General features: G+C 43.2%; 1 protein-coding gene across 10 annotated transcripts in view; it reads left to right on the top strand.

Moving 5' to 3' along the window:
• The window catches only part of ARPP21 (cAMP regulated phosphoprotein 21), a 264,546-nt gene that overhangs the window by 93,642 nt on the left and 149,818 nt on the right, over positions 1-21,086 (top strand). Inside the window, exon 1 of one of the 10 annotated variants that reach the window (XM_077304030.1) lies at positions 1,866-2,139. The exons of the other annotated variants lie outside the window; for them this stretch is intronic. The gene's annotated coding sequence lies outside the window, so the exon portion shown is untranslated. Of the gene's footprint in view, positions 1-1,865; positions 2,140-21,086 lie in introns of those variants that run through there. 10 annotated transcript variants of the gene reach the window in all.

Genomic DNA, 21,086 nt, shown 5'->3' with positions numbered 1-21,086 from the left:
TGGATAAGTGCTACAGGGCCCAGTTTGTTTCTTTTACCAGTGGAATATGGAAGTAGAAACATAGGTTTCCTGGAAAGGACTGTTTGGATTTTTCTACTAAAAATGGTGATTAAGTAATGTCGACCCTCCCTCTTCTCTGAAAATGGCCAATGGCCCCTGGAGGGGTAGGGGAGAGGAGGGGCCCTGGGTGGGCCTGTATGTAGCTTTGCTTCCCAACCATATTCTGTACCAGAAGGCAGAAGAATGTTTCAGGGGTTTCTCAATGGTAAAAAAGTTGGCTGCCATAGAGAAATGTAAGCATTGCTACTTTGGGTGATGCTGTGTTTACTAAAACAATCAAAGTGGTACAAACAAGCGATCCAGGCTACTTGCTCTAAGAGAAAGCCAAAAAAGGGAATAAATGACTGAGTTGCCAAAAATATGTGATCTATCCCTCTATTCCGGTTACCAAAATGAAATATGGATATATCTGTATGCTTTTTTGCTCCAAAAAGAAAACACTGAGGACCATCAGCTGTCCATGTTTCTGGCGCAAATCCCTTAATTCTGCCATCCCCGGATCTTGGCCTGCTCTGCCCTAGATAAGGGGACAGAAACCAAGAAGATAATTCTTTTTTTCCCCTAGGAGGCAAGATTTCAGTGGGAAAGTAATAAAAATAGGCTTTATGTTTTATTGCATTTGCAGCAAAAGAGAAATGTAGGATAATGGGAAGAAGAAAAGAAAAAGCAAACAAAGGGATATTACCCTTTCCCCAGAACAGTGTGCTCTCAGCATCTTTGTTTAGACAATGCCAGCAAACATCCCTGATGAGTATATCTGTATGATGTATGTATTCACAAAAGTGAGGTTAATATAGTCATCCATTACCTATTTAGAAGTACACATCTATTAAGAAACACTAAAAATGCAATGACTGAAGACAAACCTAAGTCTCCTCATAAGGGAAATGAGAGATGCCCAATTTGGAAAGTTGCTCCCAAAGTCCCAAAATGATATGCACACAGAGCAATGCTTTTAGTCAAGAAGTTTGCTAAAGTACTGCAGATAAAAGTGGGCCAACTTCCATTTCTTTACTCAAGTGAGCTTTCATGGTAGGATTACCCATTTTTTCCAGAACTGTTTAAGATGAAAAATTACCTTCTTAGAAATGTCCACCTAAGAAGTATATCAAGAAACGTGGATTGGTTTGCCAGACTCCCAAATCTATTTATCTCCTTTACTGCAGCACTTCATTTAGGGAGGTACAATCCCAGGCTTACTTTGCTTTCAACTGTGGAACATTGGTTATTTCCATGCAATTTTAAGCCACTGCTTGCTACTGTTAACAGACAGGAATTTTCTGGAAATATCTAATGCATAACATACCGTTGGCACCCACTTTTATCTCCTTACTTTAATTATGGATGGAAAGTTAATGAAACTTTCAAGCCTTACTCCTTGCCTCCTTTCAGTTTTAGTTCCTCCTACTGGTCCTGATAAGACACAGTCACAGTTCTGTTCTATAAAGTGCTGTATAAATGATGATTAATTATGAGGGCACATGCATAAAAATCTGGAAGTGCTTGGGGAAATAATAACCAGGAGTTCTGCGGCAATTTAAAGGTGAGCAGGTTCCTATTCTAGGACAAGCTTTTGTGTCATCGTGCCTACTTTTTCATATGTGCCAAAGAGAAAGCTTATGCTAATTATATATTTTTTAAAAAATCTTCGTAAAGGCAAAACAAAGTTTCTTTTTTATTTTCTTCTTCAACAGACATGTAGCTCTGAAAATGCTTGGGAATCCTAGAACATACCTACAACATTTTCTGACATCTGCCCTCGTCTATTCGGTCTGGGCAGACTCGTTGACTTATTAATAAAGAATAAAAATTGCTTCTACTTCAAAAAGAAACTTGTTGAACAACGGCCTGTGGGAAATAAGCCATGGACTGTTATATCAGTTAAACAAGAGTACCGAATGATCAACCGATATCAATAGATGTTATTGGCAATCATCTGCCAAGGCCCAAAACTCTTGGAAGGACCACAGCCGAACCTCTGGGGCACAGCAGCCGCCACCGTCACTGCTTTCCTGCTTGTACTGCTGGGGGCAGGATTGGGGTCTCTAGGGCCACTGGATCCTTTCCAAGGTTGTCCAGGTGAGTGAGAAGTGATGGCAGCTAAGAGGAGAAAGGACAACCGCAGATAGTTGGCGCATGCGTGTTTGCGTTGCCGGCGTGCTGGCAGCCGCGCTTGCCTCTTCCCTTCCTTCTTGCTATGTGGGGGGAGGCAGGCATGGTTGCCGGCGGCCCAATACCGTGGCCTTTGCGGGCCGGTACCGGGCTGCAGACCGGGGGTTGATGACCCCTGGCTTACAGCATGTCCACAGTTAAAAATATCTTTTAAAGCATCGCAGTTGAAAAACTAGTGCATTGCCATTCAGTTCCATCATTGCTCCACTGGCCTTTCTGTTAATAACTATTCAAAGACTTTGGTAGGCGGGGGGGAGGGGTCTCTTCAGTGCTGGAGTAGCTAACATAACTGTAGAGGGATATTGAGATGAGACAAGCAAAATGAGGCCCACAGTGTCCCACCATTTTTCCTGCCTCAGCCATGGACCTGATAGAGGAGTGCTGTTTTACAGGCCCCGCAAAACCTTTTCTGGGGCCAGGGATCACCAGCAGATTTGTATTCACAGGTTGTAACCTTCTGCAGGAGACATACTGGGAGAGGTGATTCGGTCGGTAAGCTGGGGGATGTTATGCCTTAAAGGTTAACATCAGAAACTTGAACTTGACCTGGAACTCTACTGACAGCCAATGCAGTTCAAATATGGGCCCTCCTTGGGAACCTGGTCAGGACATGCACAGTCACATCCTATATCACCTGCAGTCTTCCTGCTAATAGATGATTCTGAAATATCTAAAATGTCATTCTCTTGGACCCTTGCACTCACAAGGCCAGTTGGACCCACTTATCACTTGGTGAAGAAAGGACAGTTAAGACAGAAAAAAAGGAGAGGTCATGTTCACAAGTTATAGTGTACACACAATCCAGTAGCTTGCTCCCTGGTTTCATTTGCAAGTGAACATACACTAGCCATTTCTTACAGATGTTTGCATGTACCTGCAGGATGAATATGCATTTAACATAAAGGGGGGAAGATGGGGGAGGGGGAGAAGCTAAATCCTTTTTGGTTCTTCATGCACATCACCAGGAGGGAAAGGGGTGGCAGACCAGAGTAGAGAAAGATTGTATGTTTCCTGAGTTCCTTTAGAGGTAGAAGCTAGTCAATAGTGTCCCTTGGGCGTTTGGGCCACCGAAGCGGCTGTTCGGTGGCTGAAGAGGGAAAAGGGAAAGATTGATTTTTAAATTTTGTTTAAACGCTTCTTGACACTTGGCCAATCCAACACAGAGGAGAAGTTGGCAGCTGGGGGAAAGCCAAGAAAAGGAGGGCCTGTGATGTAGTGTCAGCAGTGGGGAAAAGACGAAAATTGGCACTTCAGCTAGGGATTAAATGCTCTGGGAAACAGCAGCAGAAAAGGTCTCTTTTCCAGTGTTAAAATGCTGCAGTATTCTTCACCCTCAGAAGAAGGCATTTGTTGCCATTTGCACATTCTAATAGCAATTGTTCTTGTTATGCTGTTGGAGTTTGCCTGAAATTTTAAGGAAGCGAATATTCATGCCTTAAAGTTTCGGAAAGCAGAAAATTAAGCTGTTCTTCCAGAGCATTTGCGTTGACTGTAGTTCTCCTAAAAGCAGTGGTTCTGTTTCTGTTTTTGCCCTGTAAACCTGTATCTGGGTAAATTCATCCCTTTGGCTGGATTCTTGTTTCACTGAAGGAGTATATGCTCAAACAACAATTATGTTTTCAGTTTTTGTCTGCTGCCTAGTAGAAAATCAACATCTAAAACTGAATAAAGTTATTCTTTAAACAGAAAAGACATAGTTTTGCTGTAAATACGTATGGCATGACTTGAGCAACGTTAAAAATGATTTGTGAGTTCTGGGATGGACAAAGAGAGGTTAAACCATCAACAAACACTAATACAGTTTGGCTTGAGAATATGGTCACCAATATCTAGGTGGGGCCTGTAGATCTCCAGGAATTACATCTGGTCTCCAATGGCTGCTTTGGCAGGTGGACTGTATTTATTTTACACCCTTACTAAAATGCATCCCTAACCCCCCCCCCAATAAAACTCCACCCCAGTATCTCCAAAAATTTCTCAGTCTGGAGATGGTAGCCCAACTTGGAAAGGATTCCATTGCATTGCAGTGGTCTCCCCTACATCACAGAAGATGCAACAATATGTTATTGCATTTTGAATACTGCAGACACTGAAAAAATGTTAAGCCTTTATGAGGGTTCTATCTACTTTTACAGAAGATCTGTCACTGAAAGTCCTGGCTTTGCTTTGTGAAGCTATGATGTAATAATTTTCTATTGTCAACCTTATCACTCATTCCTGGAACATTTTAAACAAGAGAAAGATCTGTTAAATTAGATAAGGAGTCAGTGACAAACTCAAATATACCTTCAATCAAGAGGTGTTGTTGCAAAGGCATGCATTATTAAAGCTCAGTGAATCTCTGAGTTGCAAGTATATGATTGCTTTTGTGAGTTATAGCTGAATTAGAGTAACTCTGCAATTGTTTGTACTACTAAATCCCAAGGTATGTTGTTAGAATATTCAGCAAATAAATCTCCCCAACTACTTATTAATTAATTGTAATACCAAGCACTGTTTGTCCTATTTAATTGTTTTGGCTTGTCATTTGGAATGAATGTACAGAAACATTTTCTTGGTACTTTCAGAAGGTAGCCATCTTCTATCTAGCAAGGGGAGTTTTGACTCTTGAAATTTAACCCCCCCCCCCCAAATCTTGTTTATCTCTAAGATAGTCTCTTGAGTCTTCGGAGGATTTATTAAATTATTATAAATCATATAATAAATAATAATAATATGCTCCTGGACATGAATTTAGATTTTCATGGTATGTTATGCATAGTACACTGCATACATTTCAGCTGGAACTTTCCGCATATATGCAACTAGTTTCATGTAGTTTTATTTATGTGCCTTTTAAAAGTTTCCTTGGTAATTATTTCACCATTTTAAATACTATTAGAAGTGAAGCCAGAGGTGTCATTTGGGCTGTAGGTTTGTGATTCACCTTGTCTAACGTGGGTCTCTAGCCATGTATGTTGACCTGCCAGAGAAATGTCTTCCTACAAAAATGTAATGATAAATGCCTAACAGTTGTAGAGGGTAGTTGTGTTAGTCTCCTGAAGGACAGCTGGAATCTGGTCCAGCGGCACCTGAGAGACCAGCAAGACTCAAAACTCTGATGAAGCTGATAGTTGTTCCCCTAACTGTCAGGCTACTTCTGTAGCTAACTTGGAAATCTTGATTTTGTTGTTTTCTTGGGATTGCCAAAACAGGAGCTTGAGTCAGACTAGCTTTTCTGAAGACACAACAGTTTCTCCCATGGAATTTTTCGGTTTCTCCCCCTTCCTGCAGTAGCCTGAAATGCCTCTCAAAATCCTGTTCTTGCGATCTTTTGGGCTGCTATGGGAAGGGGCAAAAGTTGCACTTCTTGGGAAATGCTACTCCAGATTCGAGCTAGAGAGATGAGGCCTCGAGCACACAGTGTGTGTGTGTTTGTGTGTGTGTGTGTTTGTGGGGTCAATTCATAGAGGGGGAGAAAGGGCAAGTGTGTCAGTAACGCCCAATCCAGTGGCAAGGTCATATGCGTTATGTTTATACATGGAGGAAGTAGCCTTGTGTATGTTTCCCTTCCCTTTCCATTGGAAAGCAATGTTCCTGATCACAGCTTAGTGTAGTGGTTAGGAGTGCGGGTTTGAGTCCATGCTTCCCCACATGCAACCAGCTGGGTGACCTTGGGCTCACCACAGCACTGATAAAGCTGTTCTGACTGAGCAGCAATATCAGGGCTCTCTCAGCCTCACCTGCCTCCCAGGGCTGTTGTGGGGAGAGGGAAGGGAAGGCAAATGTAAGCTGCTTTGAGACTCCTTTGAGTAGAAAAAAGTGGCATATGAGAACCAACTCTTCTTCTTCTTCTACATGGCTGGAATGTACACATGTCACTTCCTTCAAACAATGTCAGCATGCAAACCAGTCAGCAGTTGTGTGGAGGCAGAGTGTGGGTCCCACACACTCATGCCTGATGTCCCTCTCTGTGCATTGACTAAACATGTGGAAGGATTGTGTTTTCAGTGCTGGATTCTTGGGCCATAATACTTGGCTGTTAAGATATAACAGCAACCCACACATTACAAAAAACATGATGATGTTGGAGACTTTGACATAATAAGCAACCAATGTTGTTTTGTTACTATAAATTGGACTTTTTTATTGATTGTACTGTGCCAGGAGTGGTGGGAAAGAAATTTAATAAATAAATAAATAGCATTCACCATAAGTTGTGCAGACCTGGTTTAAATGTTTTCCATGGTTTTCTGATGAGTAAAAGTACTGATGAATGTGGCGTGTTTGACCAAGGAGATAACGAGCTGCTCTAATCTCCACCCACGCTGATACAGAAGTTATCTGTTTACTGCCTAGTAAGGTGGTTCATCTATCTTTGTGGAATACATATAGGCATTATAAGTAAGAGAAGTCTATGAGCAGTACTCCTGGATGGCACAGATCTCGCAATGAGTAGGTTGGATGGTTCTTTGCTTCTAGGAGTAGGATCACTCGTAGCAAAGCTCAGGACAGTAGGACCAGGGTTGTAATATCAGGGCTCTCTCAGCCTTACCTACCTCACAGGGTGCATGTTGTGGGGAGAGGAAAGGGAAGGCGAATGTAAGCTGCTTTGAGGCTCCTTTGGGTAGAGAACAGCATATAAGAATCAATTCTTCTTCTGCGTATCTGTAGCAAGACAGCAGTCTGGTTCTGGCAGAAGAAGACAGAAAACTGTCAAAACTGAGAGTAAGCAACCCCCCCCCCCGGGAAAAACCTGAGGGTTCAGAATCTTTCTGATGTAACATTTTTTGATTTGCTGCCCTCTATGAGTACTTCCGACTATGTCTCCCTTCAATTTTTAGATTTGTTAACAAAGCAAATATTCGTTCCTGCAAAGGAAACCAATTATGTACTCCCCCAAAATTCATGGCCACTAAGAGCTGGGAGAAGTGTGTAATGTTATCGTTGTAGAATCTTTATGTTATCATTAAGATAGTGTAAACTGTTCATGTTTTAAACAGCTACGTGAAAGGGAAAGAAACAGTGTATTGATTTAAAGGGCTGTATAAAGTAGCCTGATGAACATGGACATCAGATGACCTGAGGGAGATTATTATTTTCTGTTCTACAAATTTTGGAGTAAAGAAGGTCTGGAAATTGTTAGCACTAAGGGCCAAACAGCAATAAAAGGAGTGAGGAAGGGACCATCCAGCATTTTCTCTTCAAATGCGACACTTCCCAGATATGTCTCTACATATTGGGACCGTTGAAATAGTTTCAAATTGAATTTTTTTCCAGATTTTCAATTTACTAAGACTTCTCTTTCCATATTTCCCAATTCTCTCTCCATTTGGTCTTTCTGGGTCCAAACTGCACCCCTAAGAGCTTAACGCTAGAAGGAGGAGGAGGTAAAATATATTTTTGGAGGTAAAATATTTTTATTAAATTATCTCCATTCTACAAAACACCATATATACAGCTGTTTTTTCGATATATATAGAACTCTTTTATGTACAAATCTTTCAAGTAACTAACTACAGCTTACAAATTACACAATTCAACATTAGCAACTTTGAAAATTATAAATTGCAAGATTGGTTACACCAATCACAAAACAACACTTAATTTTTTCCCCCAGCAGTAAATTATAGATACTGTCTCCAATCTCCTTATGTGATCGGCATTTCACAACCCTCCAGCCACAGCCACCATCTGCACAGGCTTTGTTTTCCCTTGGTCTAGGTTCCATGGTTCTATTCCAGAAATGACCATCTCCTAGTCGTGATGTTCCATTTCTGGCCAACAAAGGATCTTTCCCATAATTCAAGATTAGCAACTTCAATAATGATAAATTACAAGATTCAAAGTTACACTAACCACAAAACAACATTCCAATGGCAGGGTCACACACCGGACAGGTATACCCACCGACAGAAAGTACCATGATGGAGGTGACCAGAGAGACGATATGTTGGCTGGTGGGGACAAACTCCTTCCTCGGTCTTTTATGCGGTCTTTTATGCATCGATAGAAGAAGGAGGTTTAGGTTTAGGTTTAGGGTTGCCGGACATGAAGGCCCTTTTTCTGAGCTGCTTTCTGAGGGCTGCTTTTATAATAAGGGAAGAGGGAGAGATGAAATGGGCACTTTTCAAAGAAACCTGGAAGGAGAACCAGTGGCTCATAGAATGGTTGGAGGGCAGATGGATCAAACTAATGGCAGCCAATCTGGAAGGGCTTCCTGATTATATGAGAGAGGAGGCAAAAGAGATGAAGGACCTAAAGGTACTGGTGAGCGCTGTCACGGGAACAGGAGCAGTAAAAGGAGAAGGCTCGATTCAACTGTATCAGTTGCTGCTACGCCAGAACCATGTGGGTCCATCTGAAGAACACCTAAAGAAGAAAGAAGGGGTCTCTTGGTATTTGATTGACCCAGTGGCTCAGGGGAAAAAAAACAGTGGTTCAAAGAGAAAAGGGTTACTTATAGTCTACGGGAGACTTGATGGTGGGCCTACCATAAAGTATTGAATTTGGGCTGCACAAACAAGTGGCTAGGGGAATGGAACAGGCTGTGCAAAAGGCCAGGATGCGACGCTTCTAGTGATAAAGGGAGTGAGGAAGAGACGATCCAGAATTTTCTCTTCAAATGCGACACTTCTAAGGAAGTATGGAAGAAAGTGGGAAAGATCCTTCGCTGGCCAGAAATGGAACATCAAGACTAGGAGATGGTCATTTCTGGAATAGAACCACAGAACCAAGACCAAGAGAAAACAAGGTCTGTGCAAGAAAAGAAAGAGAAAAGAACAGCACCCTTCTAAAATCAGTTTTTCTGGGGGAACATGAGAAAAGGGCACAACAAGTTAGAGTAGGCCTGCAAACTAGGAAAAGGGCTAGGAGACTGCCATGGACCACCGCATGAATCATTAACTTGGTGGTAGTGTTACACCTTACGCTTCTTAGGTTTCAACAAATGAAAGGCATGAAAACAGGGATGGTAGACAGGGCAGTGGAGAACACAATACACTGGTTAAAAAGCATGTCTTTATACGACAAAGAACAAAAACTGGTGCAAGTTTGGCGCAGATGGTGGCTGCCGATCACAGAAGGAGGTGGGAGACGGAATCTATAAATTACTGTGGGGGGGGGGATGAACCGTAGGAGTGTTGTTTTGTGGTTCATAGAATCATAGAGTTGGAAGGGGCCATACAGGCCATCTAGTCCATCTAGTCCAACCCCCTGCTCAACGCAGGATCAGCCCTAACTTTGAATCGTGTAACTTTGAATCTTGTAATTTATAATTTTCAAAGTTGCTAATGTTGAATTGTGTAATTTGTAAGCTGGAGTTAGTTACTTGAAAGACCTGAACATAAAAGCTATATATATATATATATTGAAAAATCAACTTTATATATGGTGTTTTGTAGAATTGAGATAATTTAATAAAAATATTTTTTACCTTCAAAATATTTTTAACTCCTCCTCCTCCTGCCGCTGCCGTTACTTCATTGGAAATGTTTTGCCATTTTTAATTGACACAATATATGTTTGTGTGTTATACTCTGGTCCCTGTATCCAAGTACAAAGCATGTTGTAAGATTTACACTCACATAGTCACAGAATTGGAGAATTAGAACTTAGTGCAATTCAGAGTCTTAATTAGTCTTATATCATAGATTTTGGGGGGGGGCAACCTGTATTATGGATCTGCTTTACTTGAACTGCCATGTTAACGACAACAATGCTTTTTCTTGAGCTTTGTTAATATATTAACTTTGTTCTAGGACTTTTTGCAGAGGTGCAGCTTGTAGTTGTATCACTGATCTGATGTACTTAGAACTGCAATAAAAAGTTAGTGTGATGTGGTTATTTAGAAAATAGGAAGTTATGGATTATCTAACATCTTTTCCATATATTGTTTTTGCACCTTAATTCTTAGTATTTCGAGTATTCTGCTGCAGTAATCATGTTTCAAACAAGGTGGATTGCTTCAGAGAAAGCAAACAACATTTTAGATATTATGAAATCTCTGTATTTTGAGACCACATCTAAAGCTTTAGAGGTTTCTGTCCCGGTAATAAGATTTAAAATATTTTTAAAATGTTTTTATTCTTTCCTGTAGACTGCATTTCTCTGTGTTAAATTTTCAGTGGCCCAGATGGAACTAGTGCCTGGAGGATATTGATTTTATTTCCATATTTTCAGTTGTATGTCCAGGTTTTCGAGAGGCTTTCCAAGTGGATATTTGACCAAGTTTTTTAATCCTTAAAAAAAAAAAAAGCTGAGACAAGATTATGTTCATTTGTCAGAGATATATAGAGATTAGGTAAGGGAAACTGTAACCCTATTTCACAATAGTAAATTCACATACTTTTGGCAAATAAACCATAGCTGAATCTCAGTCATATGAAATGTGCCATTTGAAGGTAACTACACCAGACTCTTTGATCCTATGATGCTGTTTTGTTCGTGTTCCAGCAGAAATCCTGATGCAATGGCTTTTCTATCTGCAGAGGAGGGAAAGGAGCAGGGGCAAACTGGAAGGGGACATTGGCTTTTGAAAATGGCCCTGGCCCTTCCCACAAAAGAAAGAGGGGGAGAGGCAGACCGGCTGGCCACTGGGATAGGTGTAACTCCATCAGCATGCACAGTTCTGGCAGGCCAGATACTGACATTGTGCCACTGAGCTGACCTAGCCTGGGTGTTTGTAAGGGAGGCCATGGACCCACTGGGATATGTCCCAGGAGTCATAATGGCCAGTCTGCCCCTGGAAGTGAGACTTTTGCTCCTGCAGATTGCTAGTTTGCCCCCCACCATGTTCCATCCAGCCCCCTTTTCAGTCACACAAGTTGGTCTGCAGAGACAGAGGAAAAAGAGAGGCAGAGGCCCCTACTATAAATCAGTGGTCCCCAACTCCCAGGCCGGGGACCAGTACCGGTCCATGGATCAGTTGGTACCGGGCCGCGGCTCCTACTCGTCCTCCTCCCCGGCTGCTGCCTCGGGGCCTGCCCTGCCACTCTGCTGCCGGTTCACCTTTGGTGCTCTCCGGTGGCCGCCATGGCTGGGGCTCACCCTTGGCTTGGCACTGCGCAGGGCGTCGGCGGGAAAACAAGTGGAGCAGGGTCTCAGGCAGTGGCAGCCACATCCCTTGACAAAAGACTACCCCCCCCCAGGCCTCAGTAAAATTGTCAAGCGTTGACCGGTCCCCGGCGATAAAAAGGTTGGGGACTACTGCTATAAATTATACTTACCAGAAAGCTACCGCTTCTGCAGACTGTTGGTTATTGCGCATACAGAAACTAGGGCTACAGACATTCCTACAACTTCGTTTCCTAGCATTTAGAATGTGTGTGAATGTTCCGTGTCTGGGGTTGGTAGCCTTTCTGACCTGAATGCCCAAAAGAACATCAGTATCTGACAGACTGGGAACAGTTGGATCCCCAGTCGACCTGCCAGCACTTCTTGGGTTGATCTCAGACCTGGCTGATGGCTGCATGGGTTCAGGGGGCAAAAGCGTTTGGTGTCTTCTGTCAGCGTCTTCCACAGCCAGAGGTCATGGCTGCACCTGATGAATTCACCGTGGTAGAAGAGAACCAACTCTGCATACTGAGTACTATGTACTGCTGTTTAGGGGCCTGCCTAGAGAGGCCTGGCCCCAGGTGGGGCCTGGGGATCCCACAGTTTTACAACTCATCTCCAGGCAACATAGAGCAGTTCCCCTGGAGAAAATGGCTGCTTTGGCTTCATAACATTATATTCCATTGGAGTCGCACCCTGCCCCAAATCCTGCCCACTCCCAGCTCTACTCCCAAAGTCTCCCAACCCAGAGCTGGCACCCCTAGGCTCTTCCCTGTTCTGTGCCATCACAGCAACTAAGCCTGTAGCTATTGGATTTCACTGCCACAAACCTATCACAAATTAGATTCTGGCATTAACTTGCTGGTCACAGAGAAATTTTACCTACATAGTTTATTCTGAATAATTCCTTGTAAAAAAAACTGGATACCACAACATCATGGGGTAAATACTGCTGGTTAACTGGGATTATAAGGTTGTTATTTTAAAGCAGTTCTTATTTTTGGCAGCTGCAGCTTATACACACCTGCTAACAGAATTTTATCATCTGCTAGTGTAACCTACTCAGGTTACACTAGCTTGTATGAGTGGCAATGTGTACCAGCTTCTCCCTATCTAGTGCTTGGACACCATTTTTTTTTAATTAGAAAAATCAGAGAACATTTGTAGTTTACATTTTCTAAAGAAAAGAAATGCAGTTTCTGAATTATTCTGCATGTGTCTGTTTGTGGGTGGCAGTGTTTGTCAGTTATTGCGTTGAGTATCAGCAAAAGAGACAATATAGCACAATTGGACATCCGTACTGTAGATTTCTCCTGGCCTTTTCAATCCCTTTTGTTTGTTAGCATTTTTTAATCTGGCTGCTAGCATTGCTTAGGGTTACCAGCCTCCAGGTGGCATCTGGAGCTCTCTTGCTATTACAAATGATCTTCAGATTACCAGAATCAATTATCCTAGAGAAAATGGCTGCTTTGGAGAGTGGCATTATAGAAGAAGAGTGTTGTTTTTTTTATACCTTCCCCCTTTTCACTGTCCAAAGGAGTCTCAAAAGCAACTTACATTCACCTTCCCCTCCCTCTCCTCCCAACAGACACCCTGTGAGGTAGGTGGGGCTGAGAGAACTCTGACAGGAGTGCTCTGTAAGAGGACTATCAGGACTATGACTAGCCTAAAGTCACCCAGCTGGCTGCATGTGGAGGAGTAGGGAATCAAGCCCAGCTCACATTATTAGAAGCCACCACTCTTAACCACTACTCCCCCCCCCAAAAAAAATCCTGCCCTCCCCAGGTTCCATCCCCAAAATCTCTAGATATTTTCCAACCCAGAACTCACAACTCTAGTTACTTTCCCCATAGGGGAAAAGAGGTGAAGTAAGTAAATAAATAAAACAGCATTACTGGTACTGCTATTATCTGAGCTTTGGCAGACTGAATAAACGGGCTAAACCAATGAAAACACAATGAAATGCAGGGGATAGGAACTTGATCAGCAGGGCTTTAATGTTACTGCTTAACCGTGCAATTCTGTGGAGCGTTTCAACCAGCCTAACCCTTTTGACTGAGATGGGCTTATGCCGGAGTTACTCTGTATAGGGTTGCACTATAAACTGTCTAAATGCATAATGTGCTTCCTGTCTGAGTGTGATATTCAGTGCTCTGAATTATGTACATTGTTGGGATATTAATGACACAATGGTCCAGTACTTAGGCAAGTTTTGGAATTCGTGCCCTTTAAGTGTTTTCCAGCTATATGATTCTGCCAAGTCTATTTTGCTGGTTCATGTGGTCCAACTACAGACTAAAAATATCAGGATGTGTGTGTGTGTGTGAATCAAACAAATGCAAAACTTATTGCATGATCTAGTGCAAATCTGGTCAGACGTAAGCCTTGAATGTTTCAGTTGCTTTATCTTCTTACCAGAACTGAACATACATTGCTGCTTTCAGAAGCTTATTGAAAAAATAAAACTGTACTTTACCAACCATCACTACAATTAAAGAACTAAAGATGAAGTTGTATCTGTATATTTGGGCTACCGGGAAATATTGTTGGGGGAAACAATAGAATAGGAAATAGCAAAAGGAGAAACATCAACATTGTAATTTTAAAAAAAGGAATTTCGATGTGCACTTAAAAGCAGCCTCTTCTTTATGCAGCTAGCATGATGCACAGACAAGACACATCTGCAATTCCTGACTATTAGAGGCAGTAAGTGGAGTCAGATGTAGCCAGTGTAACCCTCATCTTTTCCTCTCCCTTTATTCTGTGTAATCAGCATACCGCCATTCTCTAGGGATGCCCAGCCACCAGCTGACTTCCCTTGGAGTTTTCTGGGCCTGGGCCAGAAATGATGCCCAGCAATGAATGACATCACATCCACCCCAAAACCTGGATGTCATATAAGTATGCTATGGTCATCCCTCAAAAGTTAGCATAGAGGTTTTGAGAATGCTCAGAGCATCATCTGGTGCACTGACATCATATCCAGGGTTTGGTGCCGACTTGGTGCTTTTCCTTCTGCTGCTCTAAAGAGCAGAATGAGAGGGGTGGCCCAACCACCTGGAAGCTCTAAGTGGGGAAGTACCCTTTCTATCATCTTTGCCAGGTAGGCAGTGCATTTCATTTGTCACTCAGCCCAATAAACCTACTATGGACTGGTGGAAACTAACTGTTGCCCGCTGGTCAGGAACTATAGCAAAATCAGGTTTAAGGCCACGGCAGAAGCAATTGTAGTAGATTCAGGTGGCCTGCTTGTTTTCCAGAAGGCTCATGGTCATTCTCTTTGTCTCACACATTTCCATCATGCTGTCCTTGTTCTTTGTGAATTATGGCTGGGCTTTTTTAAGTCTGAAAGAAATTTGTTTATGCTTGGAAAAATCTCTGGTGTAGAACAATTGCAGCCTTTGAAGTGATAAACATACACTGAAAGTTACCCTTATTTATCATTTTCTGCAACATTGTGTGTCTGTTTATTTCTTGTGCTTATATCTTGCTGTGATACTTCAGGCACGTCTGTTAGTAAATATAGCATTATATTTCAACGTCTTTGTATTGATTATCAATTAACTCACAGTCCTGTAATGTATTGTACAAAGTGAACCTTACTGAGTTCTAAAGGAGAAAAATCCATCTTTCTTCCCAGCTTTCCCTCTTCTCAGGCTCTCCTGAGCTTATTACTTGCATTGTGATCTAACATAGAAATACTGGATGTTACCTTAGTCATGGCTTACAGATTTCGTCCTCTCAAGGATCTGTAAATGGTTAAACAGCAAGTGGAGGGGCATTTACTCACAATGAAGGTTAATAAGCTGTGGGGTCTCCCAGGGATCACTTATTTTTAATTTAATCATAATGCACTTATATTTAATTTGATAATAAAAGATCTAGGAAAAACAAGCAGTGAAATAGCCAAGTTTGTAGATTACATACTAGGGCTGGGCATGAACTGGATCACAAACTGAAATTCAGTTCTCGGGATTGACTTAATGTTATACCTATTTATGTCCATCATCTTTCCCTGCAGATTTAAACCACTACTTTTTATGCCTTACATAAACCTGTGTAATAGCGAACGGACCATCAGAAGGAACAAAACATGTGCAGAATTGGAGGGGGGTAGAACCTCAAAGAAACAGGAACAAGGGAATGAGGCTGTAGAAAAAACTTGAGAGGGAAAGAAATCTTCGAATCACAGTCAGTGAATTGTCAACTCAGTGGGTGGCAGAAATGGAAAAGGCTTGGGATTATTAGGAAAGGGACTGATAATTAAATTGCCAATATCATGATGCTTTTGTTTAGATTTATGGTGTAGACATATTCAGAGTACTATGTACATCTCTGATTAAGCGCGTCAAAAAGGATATCAGTCAGCCTAGAAGGGTGTAGACTAGTGCAGCCAAATAGATCAGAGGTTGAAGTACTCTCCTTACAGGAATGTTTATCTTTTCAATTCAGAAGAAAAAACAGCTATGGGGCACCCCATGATTCACAGCTATCAGATTTAGGGTTGCCAACTCTGGGTTGGAAACTACTGGAGAATTCTGGGGTAGAACATGATTAGGGTGGTGCTTGGGGAGGGTAGAGACTTCATTTGGCAACCCTAACCAGATTGTGCAAGGTATGAAGAAAATAGGTAGAGAGAACTTTCCCCTTCCACTTGTAGAATAATACAATTCTGAGGCATCGAAACTGGGGCTGATTCCACAGTTGTCTGTATTCTCCAGAGCTCCCTTGCATTGGTCTCTGCGGAGGCAATTTGGTTTTGTACCTTGCCGTCCCACCCTAAAATTCTGTGGATAGGCTTTGGTTCCTGCCCTTCGCATTAACCACAGATCATCAGTCTTCCTGGAGCCAAGGGAACACCATCCCCACCCGTTTTATTTCTCTGGGCATGCACCAATGACTATCACAAATAATGATTGACTATCTAACTATCACAAATAATGGGAGGCAGGAATGCCAATTGATTTGCATGGGCTCCATTGAAATACATTCCCGTAGGAAAAGAGTTGCAAAGAAAACATGGAATGGATTTTCCATTACAATAAGACAGACTATTCAGGGCCTGGAATTACAGGTTCCAGAGTGGAATGGCAGCCCCTGGGAGTACCGTGGGGGATCTAGGAATGGAATGATGGGCCTCAGAGTGGTACTGCCAGGGTGCTATCATTCCACTCTGGGACTTGTCATTCCAGGCCCTGAGTAGTCTGTCTTATTGTAATGGAAAATCCATTCCATGTTTTCTTTGCAACTCTTTTCCTACGGTAATGTATTTCAATGGAGCCCATGCAAGTCAATTGGCATCCCTGCCTCCCATTATTTCCAATGGGTCTTCCAGCATCTCCCATTGTTTCCAATGGGCAATCTGGTCATTCATTTTAGTACATCCTGTGGTGTGTATGTGTTTTAAACCAGTGGTCCCCAACCCCCGGTCCGGGGACCAGCACCGGTCCATGGATCAGTTGGTACTGGGCCGTGGCTCCTCCTCCTCCTCCTCCCCAGCTGCTGCCTTGGGGGCTGCCCTGCCTCTCTGCAGCCGGTTCACCTTTGGTGCTCTCCAGCAGCCACCATGGTTGCCCCCCCCCTTGGCGTGGCACTGCGCAGCTGCTGCTGGCAACACCTCCCAGCAGGCGGCGGGAAGTCAGGGGTGCTGGCAGGAAAGCAAGTGGAGCAGGGGCTCAGGTGGCGGCGGCAACATCCCTTGGCAAAAGACTACCTCCCCCCCCTGGGCCTCAGTAATATTTTCTAGCAATGACCGGTCCCCGGTGATAAAAAGGTTGGGGACCACTGTTTTAAACCCTTCAATGGAACTTGGAAGCATGCGCGTGTTGAGAACAAGTCAAGGCTTGTTTTTAAAAAAACGGGGTTCTGTTTTGAGAGGAAAAAAATATTGCCACAAGATTGATCTATCTATCGCAGAGGCAAAAAGTGTAATGTGATTGTTCAAAGAGTGGTGTCAACAATTCGATCCCCCATCACGCACTAATCTACAAAACTAAAAGGATTTCCACAGCACAGGAACGATCCTTTGTTTCAAGCTCAGAAACCAGAAAGGGAAGAACTTCTGGTTTTGTTTTGTTTTTTAACTCTCGACCCATCACAGGGAAGCAAAGGGGGGAGGAAATATGTTTTAAAACCGTGCAACTGTTCCATCCTAGCGCAAAACGAATGAAAAATGGCATAAAGCTGGAGGAGGTGGGTGGACTCGGGCTTCAAAGGCAAGGGTGGGGAGAGAAAAGGAAAGCAAATTTGAATGCAGACCAAACATACTGGATTGCAGTGAACTGCCTCCCCAGTAGGGGAGACAGTTTGCGGTTTTCCCCAGCTGCAAAAAATGGTGCGATGGGAGCCTGATTTTTATGTGGAGATGGAGAATTTCCACGCAGCTGAAAGGGTCCTGCTACAAAATTTTCTGTCTTTGTGAAATCATTCTGGCATTGAACTAAATGAAAATCAATGCAGATGCATCGAATGAAATGGAAATTCAGGACAGACCTCCCCGCCAAGAAGTACTATTTTGTACAATGAAAAATTAACTTGTGGAATTGACTGGCATGGGATGTGATGATGGCTAGCAGCTGGCTTTAGAGGAGGGTTAGAGAAGTTCACGGAGGAGAGGTCCATCACAGTCATTGATCTGATACCTCAGGTTTTCTTCTGGCTCATGTGGATGGTGGTGGGAAGGGCTGTGAAGTAAAAGCCAGGTTATGGCAACTCTGTAGGTTTTCAAAGCCAGAGATGAGCAGAGGTCGTTTGCCGTAGCTTGTCTTAGTGTAACAACCCAGGACTTCCTTAATGGTTTCCCATCTGAGGATTGACCAGGCCTCATTCTGCTTAGCTTCTAACAACTAAGGAGATCAGGCTTTCCTGGGTCATCCAAATCATGGCGAGACTAGTCTACCCAAAGTTTATTATTTGAAATCGAGACTGTATAATTTGGGGTAAATGTTTATTCTAAAAGTATTCAATAATAAATAATCCCCTAATCCTTCCCTGAAAGTCAAAAATGTTTTTCTGTCCCTTTGAAAGGGTTATAGGCAAGTCGTACAGCCATAATGGTCCACGCAAAACAAGAACAAGATTAGTGTAATATCTTTGTATTTTGCAAAGTTTTGAGCCACCAGGTGTCAGAATTCTAGACTTGTAGGCAAGAAAGTTTCTTTATTCTCAAGCAAAAGCATCTAACAAGCATGTAGGCAGAACTGAAGATACACGCAGGGATTCACATATATAAAATACAGGGACGTCTCCTTCCCTCCTTCCCTTGGGAAGGTGCTGACTCAGGTTTCAGAGGAGACCAAACATTCCTCTAATCAGGGTACCAGGCACAGGAGGGCCAACTAAGTCAAAGGGAGTGTAATATCTCAGCACAGCATTGTTGTAGGAAGCACAGGCCATAAAGCACAAACTAGGGAATGCAGCCTTGAGTTGTGAAGGGTACCAGCACTGGGAAACATCACAGTTCAGGCAAAGCAGAGAGCTCCAACCATCAATCACAGAAATCATTCAAAACCACATGACAGAATATCCAAGATTCTTACACTAGGAATACAAGCTTGAACTTGGGCAAAAATCCATAACAGGAACAGGCCTGGCTTGAGAATACTTTCCCCCACACCCTTGCAATCTGATCCAGGCCTATGGAAGAGCCATGCTGGAATCAGACCAGTGGTTGAACCAGTAGCCCTGGAGGACCAACAAACAAGGCATGTAGACAATATTGGTACACAAGCTTGGTGTTGAAGCAGGGGCTTCTAATCTGGTGAGCCATGTTTGAGTCCCTGCTCTTCCACATGCAGTCAGCTTGGTGACCTTGGAACCTCATGGGTCACCTAATCCAACCCCCTGCACTATGCAGGACACTCACAACCCTATCACTCAACCACTGTAACCTCTCACCCCTTTAAGCCTTCACAGAATCAGCCTCTCTGTCAGATGGTTATCCAGCCTCTGTTTAAAAATTTCCAAAGATGGAGAATCCACCACCTCCCAAGGAAGCCTGTTCCACTGAAATTCCGCTCTAACTGTCAGGAACTTCTTCCAGACACTGAGACGGAATTACTTTTGAATTAATTTAATCCCGTTGGTTCTGGTCTGTCCCTCCAGGGCAAGAGAGAACATCCATCCTCTAAATGGCACCCTTTTAAATACTTGAAGATGGCTATCAGATCCCCTCTTAGTCGTCTCCTCTCCAGGCTAAACAGAACAAGCTTCCCCAACCTTTCCTCATACGTCTTGGTCTACAAACCCTTCACTATCTTTGTTGCACTCCTCTGGAAACGCTCCAGTTTTTCTACATCTTTCATCAATTGTGGTGCCCTGAACTGAACACAGTATTCCAAGTGAGGCTGAACCAGAGCAGAGTAAAGCGGTACCATCACCTCCCACGATCTGGACACGATACGCCGTTTGATACAACCCAAAATCCCATTTGCCTTTTTAGTCACCTAGTTACTCTGTTGACTCATCAATTAAAAACAATTTAAAATGGTTGATAAATATCCCACCCTGGTATAAAGTTGCCTTCTATTGAATCAGACCGGTAGCCCATCAAGAACAATACTTTGTGGTCTCAGGTAGAGGGCTTCATCTCCATGCCAAGCAGATTATCCGCCACTGAGCCACAGCTCCACATGTCCAAACTGTGAGCCTGAGCAACAGAAGCGAAGGCGAAAACTGGGCATTGGGGTTGGTATCTGAAGCAGCTGTTAGCTCCCGACGCAGCCAGCGCTGTGCTGTGGAGGGGAGGGGAGGCGTCAGCATCGGAGTGCCAGCAAGCACACATATGTGGGCATTCCTGTGTGTGCACGCTGATGCGCCAACACCCGCACCTCTCTTCCCCCCCCCCTCGCGGTGTGATGCTGGCTGTGTCGGGAGCGAACGGCCGCTTCGGGTGCCAAAGCACCCAACCCTAATGGGCATCTTCAGTCCTAAGGCTGAATAATTTGCTGGCCACCAATATTATTTATGAGTTTGAGATGATTACTGTTGTGCTGGTGACTTGAAATGATCTTGTCGTTTGAGATTTTAAAATGAACAAAAGGTTATAAAGATTAAAGTTGACACCGAAACTACTATGCACCGTGAGTTTAAAATTCAGCTCCTTTTCTCAAATGTGTTTGATGTGAATGCAGATTAAAGCATTAAACGTATCTCTTTATTTCTAATAAATATTTGAGATAATTTAAGGCAATCCCTCTTGAATGAGTTATTTCTGTTTTTGTGTGTGGAAAAAAAAAACTTTGACTACCCAGAAACAGAAGAAGAGGAAGAAGAGTTGGTTCTTATATGCCACTTTTCTCTACCCGAAGGAGGCTCAAAGCTGCTTATAGTTGCCTTCCCTTTTCAGTCCCCACCCCCCCTATGAGGTGGGTGAGGCTGAGAGAGCCCTGATATTGCTGCTCGGTTAGAACAGTTTTATCAGTGCCGTGGCGAGCCCAAGGTCACCCAGCTGGTTGCATGTCGGGGAGTGCAGAATCGAACCCGGCATGCCAGATTAGAAGTCTGCACTTCTAACCACTACACCAAACTGATGATAGTGTTCCTTGGGGTGGATTTGGACCCACAAAGTATTCTTCTTCACTCTGGTTGGGATTCAAAACCGTTTGGATTAAATCTAGCCTAGCAAGGCCAGATTGAAAGTGTTAGGCAGTTTATTCCACTGAGTTCAGGTGTTAATGGAGACACTGTAAGGCAGGTCAAGTCACCTTCAGCCAGGGGGAACAAGCCAGTGGAGCAGGAAACCCATCAGCGTAAACCTTGATCTGAACTGTGGAGGTTTGTTAAGCACTGGGGAGACCCTGGCATCTCCTAAGTGCCTCAGA

Source organism: Paroedura picta, chromosome 11, assembly GCF_049243985.1.
Source record: "Paroedura picta isolate Pp20150507F chromosome 11, Ppicta_v3.0, whole genome shotgun sequence".
NCBI classification, from domain to species: Eukaryota; Metazoa; Chordata; class Lepidosauria; order Squamata; family Gekkonidae; genus Paroedura; species Paroedura picta.
The sequence above is the reverse complement of the archived record's forward strand: the minus strand, read 5'-3'. Positions and strand labels throughout refer to the sequence as shown.